Source organism: Artibeus jamaicensis, unplaced genomic scaffold (genome assembly GCF_021234435.1).
Source record: "Artibeus jamaicensis isolate MK-2021 breed Jamaican fruit bat unplaced genomic scaffold, CSHL_Jam_final contig_1998, whole genome shotgun sequence".
Classification (NCBI taxonomy): domain Eukaryota; kingdom Metazoa; phylum Chordata; class Mammalia; order Chiroptera; family Phyllostomidae; genus Artibeus; species Artibeus jamaicensis.
In genome coordinates this window covers 9,078,772-9,095,757 of record NW_026521407.1, presented here as the reverse complement: position 1 = coordinate 9,095,757, position 16,986 = coordinate 9,078,772, and the positions used below count along the sequence as shown (strand labels likewise).

Genomic DNA, 16,986 nt, shown 5'->3' with positions numbered 1-16,986 from the left:
ATGCTTTATTTCATTTTATTTTTTCAATGTGGTTAAATACTCCTGCTCTAGAGGATCCTCTGGAGAAAAAGCTGATTGCAAACTTTGAGCAGCAAAAAACACAAAGTGAGCCTGGAATATTTTTGGAAGACTTTTTATTTGGAAATAGTTGCAAGCTCACAAAAAGTTGCAAAAGTGAAAATCATACAAGAAACACGAATATACTCTCTACCCAAATCCACCTATTGTATTCTTAAAGCACAGGCCTGTTTTTAACTTTATACATTTACAGTTGTATGATAGTAATACTTTTACTTAATCTACCATGCATACCCTAATTTTGTAATTGATCTAACTATGTCCTTGACAGCATTTTCTCTCCTCTGCTACATGGTCTCGTATTGCATTGAGTTGACGAGTCTCTTTAGTCTCCTGAAACATTCACATAGCTGGCTTTTTAAAAATTAAAAGCACAGACCCCCATCTTTAAAAAAAATAGAATATTCCTCATTTGGGGTTTGATGTTTCTCCAGGATTAAATTGAGATTATGCATTCTCAGCTGGCAAACTGCAGAGGCACGTGTTTGCAGGATATCGCATCTGGAAGCACAGGGTCTCTCCTTATCCCTCCTAAACGATGCTAATTTAGATCACCCAGTCTAGGTGTCGCCCAGTTTCCCTAGTGTATAATTATTCCACCCCCATTCCCCTTGCAACTCATAAGAAGTCTGTGGGGAAACACTTTAAGACTGTTCAGATATCCTACTCCTCATCAAAATTTCCCCATAGATTGAGCATCCATCAGTGGTCTGATGCAATCTTTACCATGACAGTGAAAAGGTCTCTTTGTACAAGAAATTAAGGGTGGGAATGTATCAAAGAAGATGGGAGTGTATCAGAAGAACACAGGAGCTAGCAAGTGGCCAAATCTGGAACAATCTAAGCATCCAAAGAAATCGTGGTAATGAGAAAGTATAAGCTATTGAAGGAAGGTAATAATCCATGAACACATAAATAAATGAATTATTGTGTTTTCCTGCCCCTTTAAATCTTAGGTCAGCCTTCCGGTGAAACAGTCGGCAGTGGTAGCTGGCCCCTCTGTGTTATGATACTGGCTGTGCGGCAACTCTGACCAGCCACTGTCACGTGACACTTCCCTGACTAGGGGTCAGGCTGAACTGAGCCTTGACCATACCTCCACCCAGCCCCAAACACAGGCTCCAGTGTGAGACCTGGACATGAGGGTCTGGACCCTGGGAACCTAGTCTTGTCATAGCCTCAGCATCCTCTTGTCCCTCTTGTCTCCTGGTCCTGCCTCAGGGACAGGTTTCTGTTTTCTCTATGAAAGACACACCCAGAATGTGGAATCTCCCTCAGAGACATCACTCTATCCTCTAGGGTCCTCTGCCCACCGCCCCCACCCCGGAACTGGCTATGGTGCAATCCCGGGGATATTCCTCTGCCAAAGAATAAGACATTTTTGCCATTTCCAATAGTGCCCTGAGCCCTGCTCAGGGGCTAGACCGATGAGGTCATGCCAGCTTCCTCTCCTTCCTTCCCTCCAAGCAGGAAGGAACCCACCCAGTACCCCTAAACCCACGGGTTTCTCCACCTGTACCCTTGCTCCCCAAGTCCCACTCAGGAATATCCACCCTGCCCAACCCCCACACCCCTCCGTGGATCTTCATCCCTGAAAAGAAACAGATCTGAACATCTGGACTATATTAACTGCAGGTAGGCCTCCTTGGAATATAAAAATGACAATAAGTAAAAGAGGCATTGGCCCTGGTTGGTGTGGCTCAATGGATTGAGCGCTGGACTGCGAAGCAGAGGGTTGCTGGTTCAATTCCCAGTCAGGGCACATGCCTGGGTTGCAGGCCAGGGTCCCCCATGTGAGGAGCGCAAGAGGCAACCACACATTGATGTTTCTCTCTCTGTCTTTGTCCCTCCCTTCCCCTCTGTCTAAAAATAAATAAATAAAATCTTAACAACAACAACAACAAAAAAGAGGCATCACTTATTGAGTGTATTAGAATGAGGAGGAGCTGCAATGCAGCCAAAACCCCTGAGTTCCTATCCTGGCTCTGCCAGGAAACTTCAGCAAGTTACTTAGTCTCCCTGTGCCTAGGTTTCCTAATCTGTAGACAGGGCCTGTGGCGATACCTACTACAGGGCCACTGAGGAGTAAAGGAGTTTACAGTGTAAACGTTAACTGGCATATCGTAAGCACTGTGTGTGTGCTTTTGTAACTACTGTAATTGTGATCTCCAGGGGTGCAGTGAAGTGGTGGGTTGTAGCATCACGGGCTGGGTTTGCATCTTGTTTCCACCACTTATTGTCGGAACACGGGCAAGGTTCCTGACCTCTCTGTGTCTCTGTCTCCACATCTGCAAAAGAGAAATGGTAATAGTGCTTGCCTCTTAAGGCTTTTCTGAAAATGACATGAAATAACATGGGCAAAAGTACTTAAAACAGGGAGAGATACATTGTAAGTGTTCAAGAAACTTTATCACTTACTATTATGATTTTTTATCTAATTAGGAGAAAGGTGATATTCTTATCATCATTTTAGAGATGAGGAAATGGAAACTTGAGAGGTTCAGTAACTCACCCAAAGTTACCCAGCTTGAAAGTGGGTACAGCAGGGATTTAGTTGTCCCCTGGTCTGACCAGCACTTAGCCACTGCACTATACTTATCAGGCTGCGAGGGTGTTTAGGAGGAACTCTGCTGATCCAAGCTGGGATTTGAATTTCTAAGCCTCTGTGAATTATTTGTAGCAAATGCTTAATGCCATCCAGCCTGGCTTTTCCCAGGAGCTGGTCAGGTGCAGGAGTGGAAGACCTTACTGCCTCAACTCTTGGTGTTGTCAGGAAAGTCAAAGTCAATGTTAATATTCTGTTTGGAAATTCAGGCCGGAGCCTGTAACACGCTCCTTCTCTAAAGATTCCTTAGTTTGGTGTTGCAGGCCATTCATTCGCTGTCACAGCCCCTTCAGCTTTCCAGCCTCGTCTCCCTATCTGACTCCTCTCACCCTCCCTGTTGCCATCCCCCCTGCACCCTGGCCACCGTGGGCCTTCACCCACATCCCACTGTGCCTTAGCTGATGCCATGGCCCAGGTGAATGCTCTTAACCCCAGTTAAAAGGGCTCAACTCTCAACGCCCAGCTCAAAAGCCAGCTGTTCAAAGATGCCCTCTCTGACCCCTTCCCCACGAGAATGAACCACTCCTTCCTCGGGCAGCTCCGGAGCCCTCTGCTCACACCTTCATTTTAGTGAGTATCACACTCTGCCTTGTGTTCCTTGCTGGCTGCTCTGCATCTCCCTTCCCCTTAGACTTGGGGTACATATTGCTCACCTTGGGGGATGGTCGTGGAACTGGATTAAAATAGCCTAAGTTATGCATCATTATGGAGGAAAGTTAGTTGTGTTTAACTTTCTTCTTTCCAATAACACTGATCTTGAAGGCTAAATATAGGTGTGCATATATATACACATATATATATTTAAAGAAATGCGTGTTCAATCAAAGAAATTTGGAAAATCTGGAGAAAATATTAATAACAAAGTAAAAGTTACCTATAAAACTCTCATCTAATAATTGTTAACATGTTGGCATATTTTCTTCTATGTTTATGACTAAATAAAAATAAATTGGCTCATACTGCATATACTGGTTTGTAGTCTCCCTTTCCTGTAACATATCGTAACAGTTTTATGGGCATTAAATGTTCTTTAAAAGCAATTTTTATGGTTACATGGAATTCCATTTATTTATGCTTCCTTTCCACCTCACCACCTTGTACAGGACGAGCCGGCAGCCTCTGTACCTCTGGCAGGACTTCTGGAGCCTCACTAACTAACACCAGGGAAGGAAAGACACGTGGTTTGGGGGAGCGCAAACCAGGCAGATCTCGCCCACCTGTCAGAAGTCAGCCCTTAGGCAAATATTTACTCACTCCTGGGCCTGCCAGACCTCTGGCTGGGACGTTCAGCTACTGAGACAGAAGGCAGCCCCTAGCCCCCTGGAAGGCACACAGCTACAATACCACGTGCTGTTGTTAGGCTGGCAGAATAGACAAAGGGACTGGGAGGGAGCAGTTTGTTATGCAAGAGAAGAAAGGGCCAGAGAGAGTGCCACTGGCATGACATTGGTGCTGGCGCACTGGGGGAGACAGAGGGCCCCCGGAAAGCCCTCTCTAAACTGGGATTGACACTGGCAGTCCCACAGGCAGCCCTCTACTTGTTCTCCCAGAAGGGGGTCATTTACTTACTTCTGGGGGCATCGCTGCTTCCACCTTCCACCTATGATTTCATTGAAAACCCCCGCGGGCTAGCACCAATTCTTTTAAAGTTTCCTCTGAGTTTCTTAGTCTAATCGGTGAAGATGGAGGATGGATTACCCAAATTATCTGGATGTTTCCACCACTTTCTTTTCCGCCGTGGGTCTTGTGGCCGTCTGTTGTGGTTGGAGAAGGGGAGAGGGTCCCCTGGGGGCTGGGACAATGCGGTTGGTTACTGTGCTGTGCTGTTGCGCACCGTGTGAACCCCTGCTTTCGTCCTGGGCTGGGTTAATTCCAGAAGGGAAATGCTCTCTTTTCCCTGTGATCTGGCTGGAACCCGCTCTTTCCAAGCCTGAGCCCCACAGCTCCCTATCAGCCTCCTCCTCACGGTGTGTGTGGGGGGACATGGCAGATGCGCCTCCAGCTATTTGTGCTTAATGTGCCCAGAGACTTAGCAAGAGGCTTTCCTCCGCTTCCCCTGCGCTGAGTGGGAACGACAAGTGGCCTTAGCTGTTCTAGCCTTGGGGTGGGCAGGTGGGGAGAGCACAGGGAAGGAGAAGGGCTGGGTCATAGGTTAAGGGCGGGCTGGGAAGGGCCTCTCCAAACTGTTTAAAATTTCATTCTCCAAGCAGTGGGGAGTCAACCATCTTTTCAACAGGAGGGTAGCGTGCATCTCCAGTCTACGCTTTAGGAAAAACTGCTGGCATTGAAGAGGACGGATTGAAAGGCAGGGCCCTGGTGGCCCGAACCAGGAATGAATGGAGACGGAACAGAGTCCAGAGAAATTCAGGCAGTAGACAGCCCTGAGTTTACGCAGGGGTTTGAATGTGGGAGAGAAGGTGGCATGCGAAAGTGGGTAGCTCCGGTGAGCGGGAGGTGCGCTTCTCCCTGACAGAGATTTCTCTCGAAGGAGGATGTGGACATGACGGATTCCAGGCTTGTCACGCTGACGGGGAGGTGAAGGTAGGACAGCCTGTCCAGGGGCAGCCACGCATTCCAGTCTGGAGCCAGGGGCAGGGAACACGTGCAGGAATCAGTCCTCAGAACACTCCCCCTGACAGCAGAAGCCATCATGTTATCAGTAGCGACACTAGCGCTTACTAGCACAGTTTCCTGTGCCAGGCACTGCTCTGGGCACTTCGCGTGTGTGGGTTTGTTTAGTTCTCACCACAGGCTTTTGGGGTAGGCACTGTCGTGAGCCCCAAATACAGGAGAGGAAAGTGAGGCACAGAGAGAGTTAGGTAACTGGCCCAAAGTTACGCTTCAGGCAAGTGGAGCACGCAGGGGTTGGGACCCGCTCCCCTCTAGTCCCTCAGTGAGAACATCCTGAGAACTGCGAGATTTATGGAAAAGTGAAGAGGACTGCACCCTGGAGAAGCCCATCGGGCGGGCAGAGCTGAAGCGGTGGAGGTGGGAACCAAGAGGGTCAGAAGCCAAGCCGTGGGGTGGGAGTCATTTCAAGGAGGTGTTACCTTCATCCAGGGCTGCGAGGGGGCCAAGGAGTAGAGGGAGGGGGCCCACAGGTCGAAAGACTGGGTGCCACTGGCATGGCAGGGAGGAAAGTCAGATTGTAGAAGAGGATTAGGTGGGAACTGAAGAAGCAGAGAGAGTGTGTGTGATTTCTTAGAGGAAGTAGAGGAAGGGGCAAGAGAGAACTAGGCGGGGCCTGAGGGCGGGGCAGAGCTGGGTAGAGTTTCTTAGAAGGGGGCATCCTGTGGTGTTTGTAGGCTGCAAGCAGAGAAGGGCGAGGGGGGGGGGGACTGAGGAGTCTCCTGAAGCAGTCGGGAGGGTTGGGCTTGAATGCACAGGGGACATTTCATTCTCCGAGACGGGCAGAGACACTTGGGGGTGGGGGTGGGTGCCGAACCAGAGCAGAAGCTGGAGGAATAAGGGAGTGAAGGCAAGGAGGAACGAACAGAACCTGACAACCAACAGAATTCAGGGGAAGGCACATGAAGACTGATTTCCAGCTGCTAAATCAGAGGATGAAAAGGAGGCTTGGGGGAAAAAAAGAACTCTGAGTTCAAGTTTGCTTTTTTTTTTTTTTAAGATTTTATTTGTTTATTTAGAAAGAGGAGAAGGGAGAGAGAGAGAAAGAGATGGAGAGAAACATCAATGTGCAGTTGCCTCTCACATGGCTCCCACTGAGGACCTGGCCTTCAACCCAGGCATGTGTCCTGACTGGGAATCGAACCGGTGACCCTTTGGTTTGCAGGCGGGTGCTCAGTCCACTGAGCCACACCAGCCAGGGCTCAAGTTTGCTTTTAGCCTCTGTGTGGTGAGGTGTCTGAGGGGCCTGCAGGTGGAGAGCCTCTGTGGGCAGCTGTGCATGACAGGCTGGAGCGCAGGAGGGAGGTCTGGCCTGGGACCCTGGAGAACTCTCAGCTCAGAGGCAGTGAGTGGTGGGCGTCAGGGAGGTTCCCTGGGGGTTGGAAAGGCCGGAAAGGGCTCTGAAGAAAGCTTCCGGGAAGACAGCTGCGAAAGGAATTCTTCAAGGAAGAGCATCCATTACAGTGCCTAATTTCACTTGATAACTGAATTAATAATATATTAAATGCTTTAATGAGCACTCAGAGTGAAGTACAAACAGGGACAGCTCCATGTTCCCAGATGCTTCCTCCTGGCCCCCCAAATCCCAAGGTGACAGGGGAGGTCTTGCAAGTCAGCAGAGAAGAGGCGGATGAACTGCCCTCTGGGCAAGTGCGAGGGAACAGGCATGAAAACGTGATCTAGACGACCAGCAAGGAAGATGAAGCCCGAGCCCTCAGCTGCAATTTCGGGATGGGAGCCAGGAGTCAGCATGGAGGCATGGGTCAGTCTCCAGATTAAAATATATTTACTGTGGGGTTGATGGGATCACCTCCTGGGGGGTGGGTTCCATCCCTGCTTCCCCCAGTCGAATGTACCAAGTGAAGGAGCAGGAGAGAGGGGATGGGAGAGGGGCGATGTCCTGAGGGGTCTGGGACCCACTGCACGGTGCTAACCTAATGCGGGGCCTCCCCAAGGGGGTGTGGTTCTGAGGCTCCTCCCCATCCCAGGTTCCCAGTTTGCTGAAGGAACTTACTCTTGACATGTCAATGATGGAAACACATGGTGTCTGGGTGCTTTGGTTTGTGGTTTTCACCATCAGATGTCTTTGTGGCTGAGCACATCGATTTGTCTCAGCAGAGCTAGGGGACTGCAAGTCCTCCGAAGCAGAGAGGAGAGGGGCACCTCCTTGAGGTCTGGGCCCAGGTGAGCAAGCGAGTCCCTGAGGCGGGCTTATTATCCAGGAGACCCCTTTGCAAGCGGTCTGGGGGCAGAGCTGGAACTGCGTTCTGGCCTTCATCCTCCTCACATTCCCTGTGTAGCTCCTCTTCCAGGCAGGTGCTTGGTGATCGCCCCCTGCCCCATCCTACCCTCCCCCAAAGTGGCGTTTTAAACCAAAGCACGTGGAAAAAGAATCGTCAAAGTTGATTTTCCATTTATTGAATAAGTTTTGTGGAAAATCTCCTCAGGTCTCAGAAGCCGCTGAAACGGACAGGGGTGCTGGGGAGGCGACGGGGAGATGGCAGGTGGTGGGAACGGGTAATAACCTTGGACGTCCTGACCTCCTGCCTACCATCTCCTCTGGCCCCGGCATTTTATTTTGTTGCCTTTCCCGAGTCCTAACTCCCTGGGGGCCGCCTCTCCCCCACCCCTCGGCTGTCCCAGGCCCCATGCGTGGGTCCACATTCCCGACCTTCTCGGGGCAGCCTTGCTTTTCGGTTCCCCGCGGAGTCGAGGTCTTCCCGCCCCGCTCTCTCCGGGGTGCGCCGTCCCAGCGCCTGTGGGGCAGGACGCCGGGCACCCGGCTCTGCCCGGGACACCGGGGCTCCTCGCTCACGCCGGGGGAAGACAGACTTTCCTGTCTCCCCCGCGACCCCCCAGCCCCGCCACCGCGGTGCTCGAAGGGGCCCTCCCGCCCCGCCCGCGGCCCCGCTCCTCCCCGCGCGGCCCCACTGGCGGCCCCGCCGCCGGCGCGCGACGACGGCTGCACTTCCCGCGCCCGCCGCTAGGACGCCGGCCGCGCCTCGCTTTCTCCGCCTCCCGCGCCCCGGCCGCGCCGCCGCCGCGGGATCGCCGCCCCTCCCCCAGCGCCGGCCCCACCGGCCCGCGGGGCGCGGACGCGCGTGGCGGCTACTCGGTAAGACCTCCCTTTGCCCCCGGCTGCGGCCCCAGTCGCCGCCCGGCGCGCCATCCCGGCCCCGGCCCCGCGGCCCCACCTTCTCGGTACCGATCGCGGAGGCTCCGCCGGGAGGGCCGGGCCGGCACGAGTTTGATTCCCGGCGCTGCCGCCGCGGCTTCCCGGGAGCCCAGCCGCGTGCGGCGGGTCCCGGGCCCGCTCCCCTCCCGAGACCCCACCTCGTTCCCGGCCGTGGGCGCGCGGGGCGTGCGGGCTTCTGGGGACTGGGAGCGGGCGCGGGATTGAAGGGTGGGCGCGGGCGGGCGGCGCCGGGCCCGGTAGCGCGGCCTCCCCCGTGGGCGCCGCCCGGAGCCCCTCCTGCAGCCGCTCCCCCTTTTGTGCCGGCGCCCCTCCCGCTTGGCCCGGCCCGGGGGCTCTAGCTGGTTGGCGACGGCCGGCCGGGGCGCTTGCTGGGCAGAGCTCCTTTTGGGAGGATGGGAGGTTCGCTTCCCGCCCCCGCCGAAGTCCCAGGTCTCCTCAGCCTGCCCGGGTCCCACCCGGTCCCCTGGGAGCTGCACCTCCCGGTGTCGGGCCGAGGAAAGTTCAGACACCGCTGTCCCCGCCCCTGCTCCCCCGCCCCTCCCGCCGTCTGGGCCCCGGGCTCGGAGCTCCAGGGGGTGGGGGGACGTTCGCCTTAGTTCCTTCTTTCCTCTTCATTTTCTCCTTGCATTGTTGCCTTACACCTAGGACTGGCTTGCCCATTTCTTTCCCCCTTATAAGAAGTTCTAGCTCCAAGACATTTATACTAAAATTAAATTCCTGGAGAGGAGTTTATTTTAGGGGGAGAGAGGTTTTTGATTTTTCTTTTCTCCTTTTCCTTCTTTCTTCTCCCCCACTCCTCTGGGGTGCAGGGTGAGGGGAATGACTAGGAGTTTCGAACTAAGTTGCACTAGTGGTGACGCAAACCACAGACAGACCACGTCACTCCTCACTTGACCCTCAGGCAGGAGCATCACCAAAGGTTCTGGGGGATGGGACCTGGGGAACAGGCCTCCCTGTCGGTTATCCCGCCACACTCCGAACCACCTCGCCCGAGAGAAAGGACGCAGGAAGATTTTCTGGCCTTCATCACTCTTCTTTGCCAGGCACTCTCATCTTTACAGCCTGGGTGGAGTCAGCTGTAGCTCCGTGTGGTGGAAGGAGGTCAGGGACACCAGGAGTTGTCTCCTGGTGGAAGTCGTCCCGCCGGAAGATTTGGCCCCTGTGGGATTTTAAGTGTGACATCCTGCCCTCCCCACTGGTGGCGGTGGATGCTGTTGAGACCTCATTTTGAATGGAGGGTGCCTTCTCTAGAAGAGAGAGAGAAACCTGGTTCAGGTCACCGGGAAGCTGGAGGCTGTGTGGAGGAGGGTTGGGTTTGAAAGCCCCTGTCCACCTTCTGCCGCTGGAAGGAGCAGGGGGCAAGGGAACGGTCGTGGTGCTTCAGGCCCCGGCGCATCCTTGGATAGGAGAGAGACTCGGGAGAGCTGGGGAGGGCCTAGAGATGAGAAGGTGAGTCGGGGGGATCTTGGGGCCAGGGGTTGGGATCATGCACCCCTTTGAGAATCAGATGAAAACTCTAACTCCTCCCCCCCCAAACATGCACACAATGCAGGGACACGTTCTATATGCAATGGCAGAGGGTTACTGCACTGTTTGGAACTGGGACCCTAGACAGACCCCTGATCTGGAGTCTGTGGTCCAGCCTAAGCCATTCAGAACAGTTCCCTCCTTTGTGGCTGGTCAGTGAGTAACCCCAGAGTGTGAGGACTAGACATCTCAGGTGGTCTTTTCTCATGGCCTTCTGACGCCGCTTTGGGCTTGTGGCCATAGAGACCTGTAAACCCGGGACTAGATTCCTGGCTTCTGCAGTTAGCCAGAGGATGGGACAGGTGGGGAACACTTCTCCGGGGGCTGTTCTGCTATCTTTGTGGTGGGAAGACTCAGGCCCAGCACCGGGCTGGGGCCATAGGGCTACTGAATTAGAGGTAAATATGGGGATAAGGTCAGGTGTGGGTATTCTGGTATTTCAGCTGAGTATGGGATCCAGGTGCTTGAAGAGCTCCAGTTCATTGTTGGGTGGGGAAGAAGGGAGAAGGTACTCTGTTGGAAAGTTTCAACATGAAAGACGCACCTCCTCTTGAGGAGGTCTTGGGGTAGAGCTGTTCAAGACCAGGGTCTACGTGCTGTAGGTTCCTTAGATCCCTCTGGACTTTAAATTTAAAAGGCAAGTGGGGGCCAGAGAAGATGGCCGTCACCATCCCCAGGACATCCGGGGAGGCCTGGCCTGCCTTCTGGTTCTCAGCCAGAGCTCCCTGTGCCCTGGCCGCTGCTCAGGTGTTTGTGACATCTACCCTCGCTGGGGATCTGGAAGAGCCTTTGGTGGAGTCTGCCATCTGCAACTTCTTTGCCTTGGTGATGAGAAGGCCTTCTGAGGCTCTAAGGGCCTCCAGACCAAGGTAGCTCATGGAGATTTTCCTTGTTTAAATAGCAAGCAGTGTTTGGCATCTAGGAGCACTCACGTTTTTTCTTCCTTCGGAGCTTCCTCCCTTTACTCTGCCTGGTGGATGATTCCCACCCCGGCAGTAAGCAGCACAGTTAGGAGTATTCTGGAGCCGTGGAGGCAGGAAGCTGGGAGTCAGATAGGGATCGCCTCTGACTATTCGGGTGGCCCGGAGGAGGGCATTGCCTCTGTTTTGTTGGCTCTTAACACTTATGGGAAGGATGAGCCAAAAAGGGCCTTGGAGAGGCTGTGATCCAGTGATCACTGCCTCGTGACCTGGAAGTTGTCTGAGTGGGGTGTCAGGGTACTGTGGCAGTGACTCAAGATTCACATTTCCTCAGTGGCCAGGACTTGTCTGTCTGCTGCTGCCCTGGCTGCCACAGGTTGGGGAGGTTAGGACGCCGGTTTGTGTCTGCTTTCTCAGTGCTTCTCTGACCCCCCTCTGCTTCTAGCCTCCCAGTTAGTGCCCCCAGTGTGTGAGAGCAATAGGTGGACTCCTCTGAATGGGGCCATTGCTCTTATCTTTAACACAGGTTGTCGTAATGAATATGGCAGCAATGCCTGTAAAGGTAAACTCCCTCTTTGTAAAATGGGACCCTTTCATTTTCATTATGGTGGCACCACGTGTCTTTGAGGAATGATCGGTGGGAGACAAAAGTTCCAGTTCCGCTGGTTGAACCTCCACCCCTGGAGGCAAAGCAGCCGCTCTGCACCCGTAGTGACAAAGCTTCTCTGCGCGGAGTCGGGGCTGTGAGGTTGCATGGCCCCGGTTAGAACCCCGTCGCCCCCTTACTCTGACTTCGTGCCTCGTTTTCTCAGCTCTAAAAAGAGTTAAAGGGGATCTAGCATGTATGCCACACAAAGAGCAAGCATTTCTTTTTTTAAATTGTATTTATTTTTCAGTTGCAGTTGACATACAATATTACATTAATTTTAGCTACAACATAGTGTTAGACATCTGTGTTACTCACGGAGCGACCACCCTGATAAATCCTGCACCCACCTGGCACCACACACAGTTATCGGAATATTACTGACTGTGTTCCCTTTGCTGCATTGTACATCCCTGCGACTAGTTTATAACTGCCCATCTGTACTTTTTAATAATCCTTTCACCTTTTCCACCCAGCCCCTCCAAACCCCCTCTTGTCTGGCAACCACCAGGAAACACTTTTGGAGCAGACGCCGTTATTTTCTTTCTGCACGTGGTGCGAAGGTTCTGAAGCTCCTTGTTGTTAAGGAAAATCTTTGGTAGAAACTGTAAAGGCTGAGCCTGGCTTTCGGAGAGGCGGATAGGGTGGGTTGGGCTGGAGCGAGGTTCGCTCTTAAGTTATGAGCAGACGGAACCGCGCAGTGGGAAGCTGGGGAGCCTGAAACGTCAAGGGTGATGGATAGAGAGGCATAGTGGGGGCAGAATGACTCAGCACTTATAGCCCTGCTGTGGAACCAGCTCTTCTCCCTTCTCTCTGGAGAATGCGCCTTATAAGCTGGAGAGGTGGGATGGGGAGAAGATCATAATCAGTGAGGAGGGGTGAACGGCTTTGTATGTTGCTGCTGCCATCCGTGTGCTGGAGGAACAGGGCAGGGGGTCCTGGCGGTGGGGCAGGGGCGTGGCACTGGGTAGACAAGAGTGGGAGCTGCGGGTGGTGGGTGGGGGGCTCCGTGAAGTAATAGCCCTGGGAAACAATAACTCCAGCTCTCACTGAGCACATGCTATGGGTCAGACCCAGTTCCAACTGCTCCTCGTGGGTCAGCTCATTTCATCCTCGCGAGACCCTAAGAGATATTACCTCTGTTTTTCAGTGAAGAAACAGAGACATAAAGAGGGGAAATAACCTGCCCGAGATCGCATGGCTAGAAAGCAGCAGAGCCAGGGTTTGAACCTAAGAGGCCCAGGCTGCAGAGTGTACATCCTCAGAGAGACCCCTGCTGAACTGGGGGGTGGAGGGTGTGGGGGAGCGTGGTGCTCCGCTCGAAGGGCTGTCAGTGTTCAGGCGTCATGGGCACTTGTCTGGAGGGATCAGGCTGGCACAGTGCTGGGAATCCCTGGCCGAGCGCCAGACACTCTACCGGAACCTGTCCCTGAGAGCAGAGGTCACGGGGCCATCCCTGCCTGCACGATGCTTACGGTCTAGTAGTTGCCATGGCAGGTGCTGCAGTGAGGCAAGCACTGGGGAGAGGGGGCTTTGCCATCCAGAAGAGGAGTTGGAGCAGGGAAGGCTTCCTGGAAGAGGGGGTACTTGGGCTGAGTGAGGGTCAAAGTGGCTGCTGTTTCCAGGGCTTTTGATCTGCTCAGGGGACAGTGACCTTATCCTCCTACTTTGTGAACTCAGAGTGTAACCTAAGGTCACATTTTCTGGAGAAGGCAGGAACTGGGAAGTGTGGTCGGCTTCCTTGAAGTCTTGGTGGTTTTTAATAGTCACTGCCTGTAATGCCTGTGAATATGCTGAAGAAATAAAAATCTCGTTCGAGTTACCGCTCAGAACAGTGATTCACTCTTGTCTACGTACTTAGAAGGATAACCAGAGGCAAATGAATGCCAGCTGTGGAGGAGGGACTCCAGTAAGGTGTGAGGACAAGGTTCCAGAGAGGACGTGAGAGCAAGTGACTCATAGGGGTGGAGGGGAATGGCCCTCCCCCAGAGGTCTTTAGAAATGGGAACCAGTTCAACTTGTCTTTGTGGTTTAAAGGTTTCATCTGGAGACAGGAAGATGGAATAAAGGCCCAGACAGGTCTGTGTCATCTCAGTGATACGAGGGTGAAAGGAGCTGGAATTTTCGAGTTAGAAGGTTGCTGATATCTGGCCTAACCCCTCATTTTACCATTGAAGTGACTGGAGATTGCCCAGTCCCATTGAGAGGCTCACCCATTCATTAGTGAGCCAAGACCCAAACCTTATCTGCCCAAGAAGGGGCAGAGGGTCAGCATGCACTGACCCAGCCAGAGGGGATGGTGCTTCCTGGGAGTGCCTGGCACCCTAGGGGGTGGAGCCCAGCGAGGCCTTGTGAGGACGGCTGTAGAAAACCTCTGCTGACCACTGGTCTGGCCGTTGAAACCAGAGACAGCATCAGCTCCTACTCAGATGCTCCTGAGAATGGCGTGCCCAGTTGGGGCTGGCAGGCCACCTCATTCACCCTCCTGGCCCAGCACCGTAGAAGAGCTTCGGGCACCTGTACGGGGCTTTCTGGAACCTCTGTTGAACGAAGAATAACATAGCAGACAATCCAAAAGCTATTACTCTTTTACCCGCCACTGGTAGGGCCAGTACGTTTAGCCTTCCAAATCTGTTTTGCTTCAGCCTAAAGTATTGTCGTCATGTACCATGCTCCCAGCAACAGAGAAAGGCGCCCGACGTTGCCTGCAGGCAGGGGTAGCCGACAAAACCTAGTTTGGGGTCTCTCCCCAAAGGTAGAGGTCTTTGAAGGATCATCACGGGCTGACGTTAATGTTCATTTACGCTGACTCACTTGATTTGTTTTGGTTTTTTTTGTTGTTATTGTTCCTTGCACAGAAGTAAAGGTGGCAGTTTTCAAATTGAGGAAAAGGTGAGATAGCAATCTAAGCTGCACTCAGCGAAGTGGCCATAGAGCGCCACTCAGCAAAGAACGAGACTTGCTCTCAGAAGAGAATCTTACTAAGAGTGCGCCAAGTATGAACTGATGCTGGACAATGAGCTTAACAAACTGGGAGGTGAACTGCAGTTCCTAGGGAGAATTTACATCAACGTGTGCAAGTGGAAGCGGCAGCAGAAAACACCACGGCACGGACTCGTGCTTTCTCCCCTACCCCTGCCAACCCCTGTTAAGGAAGCATTAGGTTCTAGGAGAGGAGCATTAGGTTCTAGGGGGTTACAGCTTCTTTGGGTGCTTCTAGGGGTCAGCTTCTTTGGGTGACCAGCAAGCTGGGTTTGGAGCTCTTTTGAGGAGAAGATTCTCTGTGGTCACGTCCGATGATCCAGCATAGGAGATGATTTCATTTCGTTCAGATTTGAGATTCAGTTTGGTTTCAGGCTGTACCAGGAGCTGAGAGAGTAAGCTGCGGAGAGCAAGAGGGGGGTGAGCTGGGAGAATGTTTCACCATTGGCTGTGTCAACTCCTGGCTTGGTGGGGCGGGGGGGCAGGGAACTCCAGTACTGGGCAGGGAGAGGAAGAAGATCAATCAGAGGTGGACTCGGGAAGGCTGCCCACTGAGCGTGTGTCCGCAGACTGGGCTGGGTGGAGAGGGAGGGAGCGTATCAGGATATCAGCAGGTGTGCACGGGACAAAGCCCTGTGCAGTTACAGGCCTAGGAGGACATGGGGGAAACCATAGAGCACAAATTACCTGGATGAGGTAGGTTCTCCATGGGTGGGTGTAGACCTGAGAGGCAAGCAAGGGGTTAATTAAGTATGCCGCAAGAACTACACTCACCCCTACTGTGCGGTATTTTCTTGCATTGGACTTTCCTTAAAGGGGAAAAAAAAAAGGTCCAATTAAGGTTTGAGAGCTGATGATAGTTGAGAACTTGCAGACCTTTGCACTTGGTGCATCCTATAAGCCTTGCACTGTCGTTTTCCAGGAGCGGTCTGGGGCCAGTCCCTCGTTTCACAGGGCATCATTATCCTAGAAAAGCAGCCGACTGGGTCTGGGTGGGGCACACACAGACCTTTCATTCCACTTCAGCAGTGCTAGAGCATCCCCGGGTTTTATTTCTCATAGTCGTAAATTCATTTGATTTCTAAAAGAGAGAATCGTTGAATCTTAAAGCTGGAAAGGATTTCGAAGATCATCCAGATGGCCCCTAGAGGAATTTGTGGTCCTGGGTCGTTAAGCACCTTGAAAAGACGGATGATATGTGGTTAAGAACACCAAGTCAGACTACCCTTCTCTAAATCCAGCATCCGCTAGTCACTGCTGTGCTCTTGGGGCAAGTTACTCAGTCTCTCTGAGTCTGACTTCCCTGACCCACGCAATGGGGGGAATAATAGTCCCTAGTGGTTGCTACTGAGGATTCAATACTTGTAAAGCCCTGAGCACAAGTTTTGGCGTATGGTAAGTCCTCAATAAATGTTAAGTGCTGCTGCTGTTATTATTACTGTTGTCGTTCTTGTCATTTCAGGTAATCACAGGGCTAGTTATTGGGACAGCCAGGGCTGCAATGCTAGACTCTTTTTATTCCTAGTTCTCTCCAGCATGGCCACGAGGTGGTTTCATCACAGCCTTGAAATACATGAAGAACATTTACGAAAGGTGCTTGTGTAGAAATCTAATGAATGTTCATAATGGAACTAGACAGTGAGCTTAATTCCATTTATCAGTTCCATCTATCAGAGGCAATTAAACTTTGGGCACGAGGTCGCGTGTGTTTACATCATTTATTTCCACAAATATCATTTACGAGTGTTTAGAACGTTCAACGTGTTACCTCTGCGGGAAAGGTTGGGGTGATCTGAGATGTTTTTATTGAGGAAACGTTTGAATTGGAAACGGCCCCCTCAGTGAGCTGTTGGGGCACGCAGGCTTTTGGACATAATGGAAATATTTCTGTAGCCTGGCTGCTATTTATCAAGGGTGAAGACAGTGCATGTTTTTAAAAAAAATGTGGGCTTGGCAGAAGTCCACATGTCTTAGGCCGTGCTTGTGTGATGCATTCCCAAACGGTTTGCACTGACCTTTTTTGCAAATCGTTGACAGCCCAGGGAGTAGGAGCCTCCCCAGGGAGCCCTTTTAGCTGAAACATTGTGGAGGCCACTGTGATGCTCAGCCTTGTGGGGGCTTTTGACACCTTGGGTGGGTGGCACCCACTCCTGTAGGAGGGCTCTGAAAACAAATGGAAATTAATTTTGTTTGGCAAATCCTGTAGTATTCTCTTGAGAGATTGCCACTCTTTGGGCGTTACAGCACTGAAATCTGTTTTTGATACGGATTCACCAGACTTCTCAAATTTCCCCTGCCTGAGGAAGGGGGAGTTTGAAAGGGTGAAATGTGTGTGTGTGTGTGTGTGTGTGTGTGTGTGCAGTGTGGAGTTCAAGGGCAGAGATCCAAGCCCTGGCTGGGTGGC

At 52.5% G+C, this 16,986-nt stretch overlaps 1 protein-coding gene across 2 annotated transcripts in view; it reads left to right on the top strand.

The window, feature by feature from the left end:
• The first annotated feature begins 8,317 nt into the window (after positions 1-8,317).
• The window catches only part of CUEDC1 (CUE domain containing 1), a 76,513-nt gene continuing 67,844 nt past the window's right edge, over positions 8,318-16,986 (top strand). For both annotated transcript variants that reach the window (XM_037163727.2, XM_037163728.2), the window contains exon 1: positions 8,318-8,426. The gene's annotated coding sequence lies outside the window, so the exon portion shown is untranslated. The remainder of the gene's footprint in view (positions 8,427-16,986) is intronic.